We start from the raw sequence: 14,618 nt of genomic DNA on the forward strand, positions 1-14,618 counted from the left end.
TAAGCACATTGATGTAACACGCCTACACGCGCACAAGCATGCATATACACAAAGCCAATTGTTTTCCTATTGAGATAGTGAAAAACATCGGTAGTTAATTTAGGCACACTCAAGATAAACAGTAACATACTGAATTGTTTCAGGTCAAGTATATTTTAAAATGCATATCAGATTTTATTAGCAACTTTTATCACAAGTAAAAATTTAATATTTTGTCAACTATCTTTTCAGAATCTGTGAAGTATGCTGTTTTTTATTCTTTTACTTGCTAATATAATCAAATATATTGTTGGTATTTTAAATGAAACATTTTTGTGCTTCTATTATGATCCCATCTTAATCTAAATCAATTATTATTTAAAATAAGATCGATCTTACTTGCTAGCTTTTAGACTTTTACAGACCAATTATGGTAATAAAGTTTATTTGATTTCTGGTTTTATGGTAACTGTCAGGTTTTTACAATGACTGTATCAATAGTGTATTTTGAAAAGATTTTTGAAATGACCTTTATTTATGTTCTTGGATAGTTTAATTGGCATTGGATTTCCCTATTCATTAATATTTCAGAATGCATACTTGTAAAATACCTAGCTTTTCTATATTTTTAGGGAAGAGAGTGATAAAAGAGCTTTTTTTGGGTTGACTTTTCACTATTTATTGTTGCTATTTTTCTTAGAAATAGGGTCTCACTGTGTGGATCCTGTTACCCTGGAACTCACTAAGTAAGTCAGGCTAACTTAGAATCTTCCTGCATTATGTTCCTAAGTGCAGATTTTAAATATATTTAAACTTGGCAAAGCTTCCTCATCTAGCAAAGAAGTCTTTTATTTTCTTCTAATTATATCATAGTTTTATTTTAATTTTGAATATTTGATCCATTTGGAATTTATTCTGATGTAGTATAATATATAGTATATAATAATTATATAGGCCAGAGCCACCATGCCCATGGAATATGTACTGTTTTTATTTACATTTTTCTACTTTGTCTGTGGTAGTTTGGTAATTATAGTTTCCTGTAAAATCATGCATGTATCACAATGGTTTTCAAATTATTTGTTTTAGAGTTAACTAAAATAATCTCTCATTCACCATATATTTAGGTTACTTTCTTGTTTTCATTCCCAATTGGCAGGCTTCTCTTTTTACCTTGGTTAGATCAGCTGGCGGCACTTCTAAGTTATTGTTCTCAAGTAACCAATCCTTGGATTTTTATTTGGCATTCTGTTGAGGGGAGCGCAGGGCCCCTTGTTTGTCTGAGCTGTCCTGCTAGCTTACACCTGAAAAAATCACACAGAAATGGTATTAATTAAATTACTGCTTGGCCCATAAGCTCTAGCCTCTTATTGGCTAACTCTCACATCTTGATTTAACCCAATTCTGTTAATCTGTGTAAGACCATGAGGTCGTGGTTTACCGGGAAAGATTCTAACCTACATCCATCTCAGGCAGGAGATTCATGGCATCTGCCACTCTGCCCTTCTTCCCAGCATTCTGTTCTGTCTACTCCACCCATCTATGTGGGGCCCTATCAAAAGGCCAAGGCAGTTTCTTTATTCAATCAATGAAAGCAACACATAGACAGAAGAACCTCCTACACCAGCATTCCTATTTCCTGTTCTATATCTTGGTGCACTTAAAATCTTTATCCTTTGAATCATAGAATTATAATTCTTATTAATTTGACAATTTTCTTAAGAAAAGTCACCTTTAGACATTTGCAAAAGTCATATATAATCATTTATATCTTCAGATAAGTGAATTGCAGACTTCTTTTTTCTGATGCTGGACAAAGACAAAGGACAAGGACAAAGGATTGACGCAGTTCCTTGAGTTCTAGAGAAGGGCTGGAGGTGACAAGTGTAACAGAGTTAGGGAAAACAGGAGACGTATTGCTTCATGGTCTCTTATTCTCACACACATGCATGTGTTCCTACGACAACCTCAACGTGCCAGAGGTAGAAAATACACTAAAATTTATTGGGAAAATGTTAAAAGACAAGAGGTTGACTATGTTAATTAAAAAAATAGGTATTTGTTCTTCCCAATGGCTGTCCCCAGAGGGAAACTTCCAACTAGCCAATCAAACCCCCAGGTAGGCAGTTTTAGTCACCCAAATTCCCACAAGAAGGAACAGAGCAGGGCAATGGGTGGTGCTCTCAACAGTCCAGTGATGCCCTGCAGTGGAGTGCTTCTGCCCACACGGTGTTAGCATTATTCTTCCTACAAGATACAAGCATCACCTCCACTTTTCAACATTCTTCAACATGCTCTTCTCTACCCACTCCTCCAATAACCTTGCTTATCAGACCTCTCTCCAGGCCTTACTTGCCCTGTCTAAGCACACACAAGTCTTGCTGGTTGCAAATTCAGAATCTGTCTCACCTGTCCTTATCTCTTCTCGGGGTCTCTTTCTGAGTCTCGGACTTGCTCATCCCACGAGCTGGCTGCTGTGTTAGGCTCCCCTCAGCCTACTGGAGGCCAGTTGAATTAGCTGCTGTAAAGCAAACAACCTGAAAAACCTCATAGGCATAACACAGTAAAGGTTTATTTCATATTCACATCACAGTTTAGTGCACAATAAAGGTTTAGTTCCTTTTCGCAGTATAGTTTAATACACAATAAAGATGTGGCTTACATTTGTATCATAGCTTCATAGACAATAAAGGTTTAGTTCACATTCCCATCAGAGCTGTGCACAGGCTATGAGGTGGGATAGGGCAGAGTCAGCCATTGCTCTTGCAGTTTGTCAGGGATCTGGGCTCCGTACAGCTGCAGCTCCATCATCCCCAAGTCTCCTTTGCACTGTCAGCCTCCAGCCTGGAGGTGAGCAAAGGCAGTAATGACTGACAGCCTGCAGACAGCACACATACATCCCACACACATCCTTCTGGTAGAGATTAACTTGTCGCTGCCCCTATAGTAAGAGGCACTGGGAAATGCAGTAGCTCAATTTTATACCCAAGTACAAAAACAAACAAACTAACAAACAAGCTAACAAAAAAAGTGCTTTTTGTTGTTGTTTTGAGTTTTCCCTTTTTTTCTTTTCTTTTTTCTTTCTCTTTTTGTTTTTCTTTTTGTTTTGTTTTTCAAGACAGTGTTCCTCTGTGTAGCTCTGGCTCTCCTAGAACTTGCTCTGTAGACTGAGCTGGCCCCGAATTCACAGAAATCTGGCTGTGAGTGCTGGGATTAAAGGCCTGCACCAACACTGTCTGGTTAAAAGAAACATATTAAAGTAAAGACATTTTTTATATATAGCCTTAGTCAGTCTCTCTCAGCCTGTGTTGCACTAAGTCATTGAATATTTACCAAATACCATGAATAACATTTACTAAATACCTTGATGCCACTTCATGGGTACCAACAAGCATACTTTACTTCACTTATGTATGCTTTAAAACTTTATATGCATAGATTTGTGTGTATGCATACATATAAAGCACTTTCCTACAAGAAAAAAAGGAACTTCTGTTCTGGATTGGTTCCTATACTTATGATAGCCACCATGACTGAAAGCAAGTTCTAATGGGGAAGGATTTATTTTATCTTACAGATGTCAGTTCATTATAATGGAAAGTGGAGGCAGAAGCTAAAGACAAGAACCTGAAGGCAGGAACCAAGACACAGACCATGGAGGATCACTACTTACTGGCTTGCTCTCCATGGCTTGCTTAGTTTGTTTTCTCTTTTCTGGACCACTTGCCCAGAGCTCATACCACCCGTAGTGGGCTGGGCCTTCCCACATCAACTGTTAATCAAAAAAATATCCCCACAGACTTGGCTACATGACAACTTAATACAAGCATTTCTCCAATTGAGGTTCCTTCTTCCTGGTTTAGTCCCACCTGTATCATGCTGACAAGCAAGAGCACATACACACACACACACACACACACATATACACACATACACACACATATGCATCCTAACCACCACAGCCCAAATCAAGAAAATAGAAACTAACAGTGAGACAGCTGTGGTGGAGCACACCTTTAATCCCAGCACTTGGGAGGCAAAGGCGGGCAGATCTCTGAGTTGGAGTCCAGCGTGGTCTACAGAGTGAGTTCCAGGACAGCCAGGACTCCACAGAAAAACTATTAAAAAATATATATATATATATATATACAAAAAACTAATAGTGAGAAAATTAATAAGTGTACATTTTGATTCTTAAAAGAAAGAAACAAATAAAATCATACAACCTTAGCCAAACTGTTCAATGACGAGAGAGGTGAGTATTGGAAATGCCCAAATGCAGAGTCTACAAACATTTAGGTTAGGGGATAATATAAACAATCCTTGTCAAAAAAATTAACAATTTTGGTGAAATAGATCAATCACCCCGAGGAACAATAAAAGCTTCCCCCAAATGACACAGTGTGAAGTAGATTGTTTGAAAAACAATGATGAAATAGTACCAGCAAACAACTTTAATGAGTGCAGTGTTATAATACTATCTGAATACTTGAACAGTCTTCCATCTGTTGAGGACTTTTAATTATCAGGGAAAAGCCTGAGTAGTCTCACTGACATCCAGTATTGTAGGACATAGTTCATGTTACTCTCACATGAAGCATGGATACATTGAAGGAAAAGGAAACATCTTTTAAGAAAGGTGCTTGAAAGAAAAAAAGATTAAGCATGGCACCATTACCTTGCAAGACCAGCACTTAGATGCCAAGAAAAGGGCCTTCTTGTGAGTTGTAGGCCAACCTGGGTACACTGTGACTTTGTCTTTAAAATCAAAAATTAAAGAGAAGAAGGGACATTAAAGCAGAATTAAGGGTAGATTATGAAAAGAAAGGAAGAAATTACAAAACAATATTTTTTTGTACATATATACCATGTTCTTTAAGAACTGCTGTAATTTAAGTAAATTCTACAATATGTATGAAATGTGAGACTATGACCAGGTCAGAGTTAATTCCAGGGATATAAGAAATGAGACAGAGAAAAATCAAATCATAAAGCAAGTGGGTAAATCAGAACCATGCAGCAAAATAATATCAATAAAGCCAAATGCAAACAATAACATTAAGCATAAACGGGCTAAAAGTTTAAAGGATCAGACTATCAGAGTGGATTATGAAATGTCAATTGCCACTGTGTACCATGCATTTTTCTATAACAAAACAGAAAAGTTGAAAGAACTGGAGAAAACTGCACCATGCAGAACAAGTGACAGCGAGTTAGGATAACTGGTATTAGAGCTAAAGGCATCGGAGGAATTCACAAGAAACCTTTGACAATGCTAAGATTCTGTGCACGGGTTCATGTGACTCCAGCACATATAAGGCAAAAGTTAGTAAAAAGTCCAAGCAGGAATCCAAAAATACTGAAATACTGACTAATTGGTTTATTTTCTTTAAAAAAAATAATGATGTTATTCAGCTGAGTCTATTAATCTGTTGGTTTTAATTCTTTTTAGGGAAATCGTGGATAATGGCTAATCAGTGTGGTCAGGAGCCTTAATTCACCTCTGAGAAGGAACCGGAAGAGTGCTCTCTTGGTAAGGAGGTCCTTCTCCAGAGTCTAGTGCCTGCCTTCAGTCACCACTTTTCTCCTTTGGCCACTAAACTGTCCTGAAATTATTTGAAACCTTGAGTCTTCAGAGAAAGCAGCAGTGTGACTTCATGAAACACAACAAAAGACATCAAGTAATCTTGAAAAACAAAACAAGCAAACCAACAAGAAAACCCACATCAAGTAGCAACATTGTCACAGAAATGAAATGTATGGAAGTTGTCCCTCCTATTATTATAATTTTCAATATTTTTGTTTATGTTTTCACTTCGGGTACTTGTTGCTGTTGTTGTTTTTTGTTGTTGTTTTTTTTGTTTGTTTGTTTTTTGCCCCTTTTTTGAGGCAGGATTTCTCTGTATAACAGCCCTGGGTATCCTGGAATTTGCTTTGTAGACCTGGTTGACCTTGAACTCACAGAGATCCATCTGCCTCTGCCTCTCAGATGCTGGAATTAAAGATGTGTGCCACCACTGCTTGGCTTTACTTTGAGGTTTTATTTTTTTTTAATTTATTTATTTATTAAGGATTTCTGCCTCCTCCCCGCCACCGCCTCCCATTTCCTTCCCCCTCCCCCGATCAAGTCCCCCTCCCTCATCTGCTCGAAGAGCAATCAGGGTTCCCTGACCTGTGGGAAGCCCAAGGACCGCCCACCTCTATCCAGGTCTAGTAAGGTGAGCATCCAAACTGCCTAGGCTCCCCCAAAGCCAAAAACGCTTTCTTATGCAACTTAATCCAGACACAAACTCCCTATAGATGACTGAGGATGACCTTGAACTCCTGATCCTCCTGCTTCACTTCCCAGGTGCTGGGATTACAGGTGTGAACTATCACACCTGGCTCACTTTTAATCTTTTTATTATTCTTTCATTTATTTGTTTGGCTGTTTTGGGTTTTGTTTGGTGGTGATGTGCATATGAGACAGATGCTCCAGAAGAGGCAAATGGACACATTGGTAAAATCTATTTCTCTTGTTTCTGTCCCCTAAGCCCCAGGTCTAAATTATAGAGGCAAGCCAGGTTACCAAATAGTAACCAGCAGGATATGAATGGGGATCCCTGATAAACCTAGAGGAGGAATAGGAATGGAAGAAACAAAAGACACGAGAAAATGATGGCAAGACAGGATTTCTGATCAAATGCAGTTTATTACTCCTCAGAAGCTGTTATATAGCAACTGGACAAGGGGAAAAGGGAAGGGTGTCAGGTCTGCTGGAAATCAGCTCCAGAGAAATCCCTAGCTGATAAGTAAATACTGAGGGTCTGTGATTGTTGACTAACAAAGAAAATGCTAATTGTTTCTAAAAGCCTGGTGCCTGCAGGTCTTACTAGCTAATTTCCTAGGTCTGGAACTTGCCCTGCAAAAGTGAATATCTTACTTGTGAACTTAAGATGGCTGTAAACAAAATACAGATCTCAAAATACTGGTCTTTGCTTCCTGCAGTAGTCTGAAGACCAATGATCTTTGCTCCTTTTCCTCTCTTTTTTACTTATTCTAAGCACACATTCATATCAGTTTTTAGAGTAGCACACTCTTTTTCATCTCCTACAAAGTACCCATTGCATGGTTGAGCTACAGTTTATCTAACTGGCAGCTCCTGAAGGTGAGTTCTGGTCATTTGCTATCCCAGAAGACGTAACAACACCTTTCTGTGTCTGTTGTAGGAGCTGCGGGCTGTGTTCCGCCACCCAGCTCCCGCCACCGGCTAGCTTTACCCGACATAACAACACACAAATTGTATTCTTTTAAACACTGCTTGGCCCATTATATCTAGCCTCTTCTCGGCTAACTCTAGCACCTGGACTAGCCCATTTCTAATCATCTGTGTAGCCCACGAGGTGGCTTACCAGGGAAGATCTTAACCTACGTCCATCCTGGGTCGGAGCTTCATCGCATCTGCCCCAGAGAGCAGCGGCCTGGCATCTGAGCTCACTTCTCTTCTTCTTCCCAACATTCTGTTCTATTAACTCTGCCTATCTAAATTCTGCCCTATCAGATGGGCCGAGGCAGTTTCTTTATTAGCCAATGACCTTCCTCCTTCATGTGTCTACCTTTTCGTACTCGCTAGAGTGTATCTTCAGAATCAGTTTTCGAAAGTGAGTAAGTCTCTATTCCCACAAGCCATTGCTGATGGACAGAGGAAAGGGTTTAACAGAAGAAAGTACCTGTGGGTCTGAAGCAGGCAACTGGCACTTTAAACCCAACCTTTACACCATTGGTGCCAAGAGAGTTAGATAATTCCTCTCACTTGACCCTACTTCTCTTTTCCTATTACACAGAGATGGTAAGGAAGAAGAAAGACAAAGATGTATAGACAGAGGGGAGGAGGGATACAGGAAGGGAAGAAGCAAATGAGGCTAGGAAGTTGCTCTTAAGGCCACTGTAGCTCTCTGATAAACCTTATCAGAGCCAAAATCCAAGACTTGTGAGAATCTAAGTCCTTCCCAATGTTTATGGGAATCTTTTACTTCTTGGTGAGTCTTCCTCCTCCAGGTAGATCACCTCTGCATGCTACCTGCCACCTTTACGTCACCCACCCATGATGCCTACAACAGACTCACATACAACCATCATGCAAATTCAGACACTGACTGTGGGGAAAGTACCATAGGTCGGCCTCACTTCACACATCTCCAAGGCTTTGGATGGGTTTCTTATCTTCTTTATTGTCTTCACTCCTCCCGCCACCACAGACACCTCTCTTCTCTCTCTCCCCTCTCCTCTCTCTTCTCCCTCTGTCTTTAGCTTTGGTTTGGTTTGATGTGCAGCACTGGGGATGGAATTGACCAGAAAAAGAAAAGCATGTATAAGGGCTTGAGATGTATTGTTCAGTAACAGAGCTCTTGTCTTCTTGTCTGGTTTTCCTACTCTAGTGCCAGCAAGGCAAGGAAAACAAAATGAATGAGTTACTTTAATGGACTGTACAGGCACTTTTTGGACGTACTGTACATGACTAAATCACTACACCCATAGGGAGAAGTTCAACAGATTTGCACACCCAACAGCTGTTAAAAAAACAAATGTTGTGCCCCTGAACACTGGCAAGAACAAACTAATGAATTCTTATTTTAGTATTTCGACAGGTGACAAACAATTTCTTACTCAATATCTTTCGAAATACTATAAAATAAGCTGGGCGATGGTGGCCTCATACCTTTAATACTAACACTCATGAGGCAGAGCCCAGTCTGGTCTACAGAGCTAGTTCCAGGATTGTTCCAGGACAACCAAAGCTGTTACATGGTGAAACCTTGTCTCAAAAACTACCCCTCAAAACATACAAAATACTGACATATTTTATATATCATCATAATGTATATATATTAGATACATTAACATAATATCATTGCAAACACATTACATATGTAATAGATGTGCTAATAAACACAATAGCCAATTATTAAATAATTATACATCATTTTGACAAATAGTGTTTTGTCAATAAGATAAAAGAAGCATATACCTTCCCTAGTGTGGTAGGTTATGATGAGAATTCCCCCTTTGGTTTATATAACTGGACACTTGGCCCCAGGTGGTAATGCTGGTTGGGGAAGTTATAGAATCATTTAGAAGGTGGAGAGTTACTAGAGGAAGGACATCGCTGGGAATAGGCATCGAGAATTTATAGCCTTGTCCTACTTCCTGTTCTGTCTCTCCCTCTCTCTCCTCTTTCCTGTTGGGTAAAAATGTGATCAGCAAGCTTCCTACTCCAGCAAACATGGCTGCCATCCACCATGGCTTCTTTGCCATTACGTATTCAATCCCTCTATAACTGTAAGCCAAATCAAGTCATTCTTCCCTGATTTGCTTTTGGTCATGGTTTTTCATCACCATAACAGAAGGATAATTGAAATACCTAACTAAATTTCTCTATTTCCTCTTAGAAATATTTGCTACTATGAATTAGTTATAATTTCTAGGCATTTATTTGTATCTTATAAAACATACATGTATTCTCAAATTATATATGTGTATGCATATTGTGTGTAAATATTTAATTTGTTTGTTATAGTACTTCTCACAGCATCCTATTATATATGTGTGTGTATATATATTTCCCTTCAATGTACTCTTTATTCTTGACATTGTTTCATGAGAACTTGCTCACACTATTTACACAGCTCAAAGTAACTCCATCACTTAGTCATTTCTTGAATGAATTTATCACTATGTATGGATTCCACCACTGGCACCTGTTCAGGCGATTGCTCTATTTCCTCTTTTAGACAATGGGACTCCAAACACTCTTTTAATGACTCAGCAGCATGAGTGGGTGCGTTATCCACCTGGAAGTGAATTCAGTGGCCAGGCAGTTTGGGTTCTTTGACTTCACACCTTGCTACCAGCTTGCATTCTAAAGGAACCATCCCATTTTGCAGTCTCATAAACAATCTGGGAACATAAAACTCTTAGTTCACGTCCTTTCCAAATCATGGCATCAGGATACTGATGTTTGACAATAGGATAAATTTGAAATCAAATTTCTGATTTTTGAATATAAATAAGCATGTCTTTGTGTGTAGCTAGGTGTCAGGGGGTTTGCCTAGCATGCTGAAGGCCCTGGATTTGATCTCCAGTTTCAGAAGGAGTGGAAAAAAAATAACATGTATTTTTCTTTTATGTAAATTGCCTGTTTCTGATTTTAGCTTTTTTAAGGGAGCATTAATGATTTGATAACTTATATGTTATTTTTATCACAGCTACTCCAGATTTTCATATTTCCCTGTCCTTATTTATAGTAACTATAGCAATACTTACTTAGATTGGCATATATTTCTGTACATATTTACATAAATATCATTTTATATGTGACCACACATAGGGATGTGGATGTAAAACTGTTCTGTTGCCATTGGCTCTTTTCTCATTTTCTTTGATATTTCCCCTTATGTGATTCCCCCTCTTCTCTGTAAAAGTTCCCCATGTTAAAGACTCCACTTGACGGTGCATGTTTCCACTGTCCTCAAATGATTCCATAGAGACATGCACACTTATATCCATGCTACATAGGATGCTTTGTCATGATTTAACTTACACACCTGCCATAATGCTAACAGAATTATTTTCATTTAACAATAATCTATGAAAAGTACTTCCAAGTCCAATTGTATAGTTCTAGCTCATTCTTTCAGTGATACTTAAATATTCGTTGCACCAGAAATATTTTATTAAGGACTAGCCATGGCACAGAAACTTTAAGAGAAAGAGCCAAAGATAACTATAGGAAATAAAAAATTTAAGAACTTTAAAGTAATATGAGATCCATGCCAAAAAAAAAGGAAGGAAGGAAAAAAGAAAGAAAGAAAGAAAGAAAGAAAGAAAGAAAAAAAGAAAGAAGAAAGAGAGAGAGGGAGGGAGAGAGGAAGGGAGAGAGAGAAAGTAAGAAAGAAAAAAGAAAAGAAAAAGAAACCCTTTCTGGCGGAAATTTCACTGCTTTTTTACATGGTCACCTTTACAACACAGATGTTGGTAGTAACAAAGCAAAAAGGAACAGATGTCAGGAAGGGGCTCAGTACAGCGCGTGCTGCCAAGGAAGAGACCCGGAGCTCAGATCCCCAGCACCCATTCTTTTTTTTAGGGTTGGGCACATTTGTTCACACCTGCAATCCCAGATCTAGGGAAAGGAATCCCTGAGTCTTGCTGGCCAGGAAGTCTTGATGAATCAGCAAACTCCATGTTTAGCTGGAGGAGTAGGGGAGTTGTGTGTGATAAAGGAAGAATCCCAGAGTTGACCTCTGACCTTCACACACAACACAGGCATACCCAGACATTCGAGTAAACACACCCACATCTACATAAGGGGGAGGGGAGGGGGCCGGAGGGTGGGCATCAAAAAGAGATGCTGACACAGAACCAAGAGACAGGAAGTCCATAAACTCCTGGTTCAGTAGCAGAGCTCTGGGTGGACTTCAAGGAGTAGTTTACTTGTCTGGATTCTGGTTATGGCTCCTGTGAAATGGAGGCTAGGGTACAGCCTGCATTCCTGCGAACATCAAACAGTTCTCAGTCAATTCAAGACTAATCCAAAGTCTGCCCAAGTTTAACATTCACCAGCTGACATGGCGCCACCATGTGGCAGTAGCATGAACAGTTTCCATTGTATTTGTTCCGTCAGCCTTCAAGAGTTTTCCATCTGAGGAGCTGACATTATTTCTAAGTTAACACATCAAGTGAGACTTCACCGATCTACTTTGCTTTTAATTATTGCAAGTTTGCATAGAGTTTGAGTAATCACTCCACAGGCAGGGAAATTTTTAAATCTAACATTGTTTGGTTATCATACGGTAATAGTTGATCGCGTGAAAAAATAGGGAAGCTAGAATAATGACAACTGCTTCATAAATATCTATTTTAAACAAAAAAGATACAGAAGAACTATAAGCCATATGGTTAGAAAATATCCAAGTGTCTCAAGTCATTTAAGTTGGGGTTGGGTAAGTGGGAGGTGAGAGAAGACCTGGGTAAAAGGTTCACAGCAAAACAGGAAGAGCAAGAGCAACTGTTGCTGTTACAGTCTCGCTGCCTATTCTTCAGATTATACAGGAACTAACCAGAACTCAAAAGTTCACAGTCCAACCCAGCTCTGAGATACTGAATAGAATCAAATCACAATGCCAGCTTTATTATTCCAGCATTTGTGTTCCCCTTATCACGCATTGAATGCAATTATGGGACTGGAGAGATGGCTCAGCGATTAAGAGCACTCGCTGCCCTTGCAAAGGATCCGGGTTCAGTTCCAAGAACCCACATGGTGGCTCACAACCATTTGTTGTTCCAGTTTTAGGGAACCCAATGTCCTCTTCTGACTTTTGCGGCACGCACATGGTGCACATACATATACACAGTAAGACTGTAACAACAACAGGCAAGATGTTCATACATGCTAAATAAATAAATCTAACTTCTTTAATTTAAAAAAATGTGTCAACTCTTACTGATTCTAAATATTTCATCTTTTCTTCTTAATTTAATTCTTAAGTAGTTTTTCATTCACAAAAACAAATTCATAGAAGAAAGTCTTTATATATCCTCTACCCAAACGGTATTAACACCTAAGATTCCTAAAACCTATTTGTCACGACTAAAGAGCAAATGTTTATCCTTTGGTATTTATTAAAGTGCACCTGTTATTCAGTTTCCTTGGTTTTCCTAATATTTCTTTTCTCGATCCCTCTCAAGATAACATATCAGTCACCGTGTCTTGCTCTCATGGCTGTGACTATTTCTCAGACTTGCTTTGGAGTTAAGGACTTTGACATTTCTTCAAAGAACGGGTGAGATAATTTAGCTGACTGCACTTCAGTTTGGTTTTGCTGATGTTTTCCTTGTATTAAGTTTTGGTGAAGAATCATTGGGAAGCGGATCTCAGCAACCAAGAGTTTTCACATATCAATGGGTATTTCTAAAATCAACAAGCCTTACCACAGCGAATCACCCTGGCCATCTAAGCCAGATGCCGTGTTCCAGGCTTCCCCACCTGAAATATTCATTTTCCTCCCTGGCACATAAGCAATGGGAGGATTTAAATGCAAAAACCTACCCTGAAGAACAAGAAGATAGATGGTCATCCCTGGGGAAAGGCTGTGCATCGAAAATGAGCAGCTTCTGAAGGAGCAAGGCGCACATCTTTCTCTTGCATTTTCTTATGCATTTAGCTATTTGTACCGGGAGGATAGTGGATGCTTATTTTACATTTTGGAAAACCCAACATAACATTTCTTTATCTTGATTCTCAGTTGTTCCAGTTCTGGCATTGAGGACTCCTTCAGGCTGCCTTCTGCCTCTCTTTGACATGTGTCTGATACTCTATTTCTAGACTGTTCATTTGTTTTCAGCTGCTCTAACCCTGTCATCAGCCAGTCTCAAATAAACAAATAAAGCCAGGCGGTGGTGGCGCATGCCTTTAATCCCAGCACTCGGGAGGCAGAGGCAGGCAGATCTCTATGAGTTCGAGGCCAGCCTGGTCTACAAAGGGAGTTCCAGGACAGGCTCCAAAGCTACAGAGAAACCCTGTCTTGAAAAACCAAAAATAAATAAATAAATAAATAAACAAACAAACAAGAAACAACAGCAGCATCAACAACAAAACAACACTCTTTTCCTTTAACTGGAGAATGGGTTAAAAAGTAAGATCTGGCCCCTAGATATCAGTAATAAAGAGAAGTTTATTTACTTTGAATTCTTCTGTGTATATTTATATAAACATATATTTTCCTTTTCAGACCTTGATCGTCTTAAAATTGAGATTAAAAAACAATAGGTTTGAGAGCTTTCGGACTAGCCCAGTTAACAGTTTTCTTCACTCTTGCTAACTGCTGTATAGATTTTCACTACTTTTAGCACTGCTGTGCCTCTGTGGGTAAAGTTTGTCGCTTCCAAATATGATTTCAAGATAAAGCCTCCCAGGGTGGGGGGAGGGGACCTGGAAATTATTTCTGCACCTTTCCCCACAACATTCCTTCTCACTAGATCAGCAGCCAACAATTTCCCGCAAGTGATTGAACAGAGCCCGCACGTACACGCACACAGGTGTTTCCCTTTAGGCTCCTTACCGAGCACCAAGGTGCCAAAGTTACCAGACTGCAGTTTGCTTGAGAGTAGCACCCATGTGTTCTGCCCCTTTCTGCTTTTCTAGGACTTCTCTCTGTGATTGATAGCATCCAGGGCTTTCCTGAGTTTGCTGGATGATTTACTGAGCTCCCAGAAATATGGTGGAGCCGACCACTGGACTTCAAATGCATCTGAGATGCCACCTCCTCTGTCTCTTGATGTTCTTTGCGTATTTTGAGAATTGATTCTGTGCTGATCTGTTGTAATTAAGAGCGGCGGGGCTGCGTCCCCAGCACCCCAGTCGCCTGGCTAGCTTATGCCCCGAAATAACAACACACAAATTGTATTCATTTAAACACTGCTTGGCCCTTTAACTCGAGCCCTTACTGGCTAATTCTGATATCCCTATCAACCCATCTCTAATAATCTGTGAGCACTGGTCTTACCGGGAAGATTCTAGCCTATGTCCATCCTGGGTCGGAGCTTCATCGCATGTGTCTGCCCGAGAGTGGGGCATGGCGTCTCTCTGAGATCACTTCCTCTTC

The sequence above is a fragment of the Microtus pennsylvanicus genome, chromosome 1 (assembly GCF_037038515.1).
Source record: "Microtus pennsylvanicus isolate mMicPen1 chromosome 1, mMicPen1.hap1, whole genome shotgun sequence".
NCBI lineage: Eukaryota > Metazoa > Chordata > Mammalia > Rodentia > Cricetidae > Microtus > Microtus pennsylvanicus.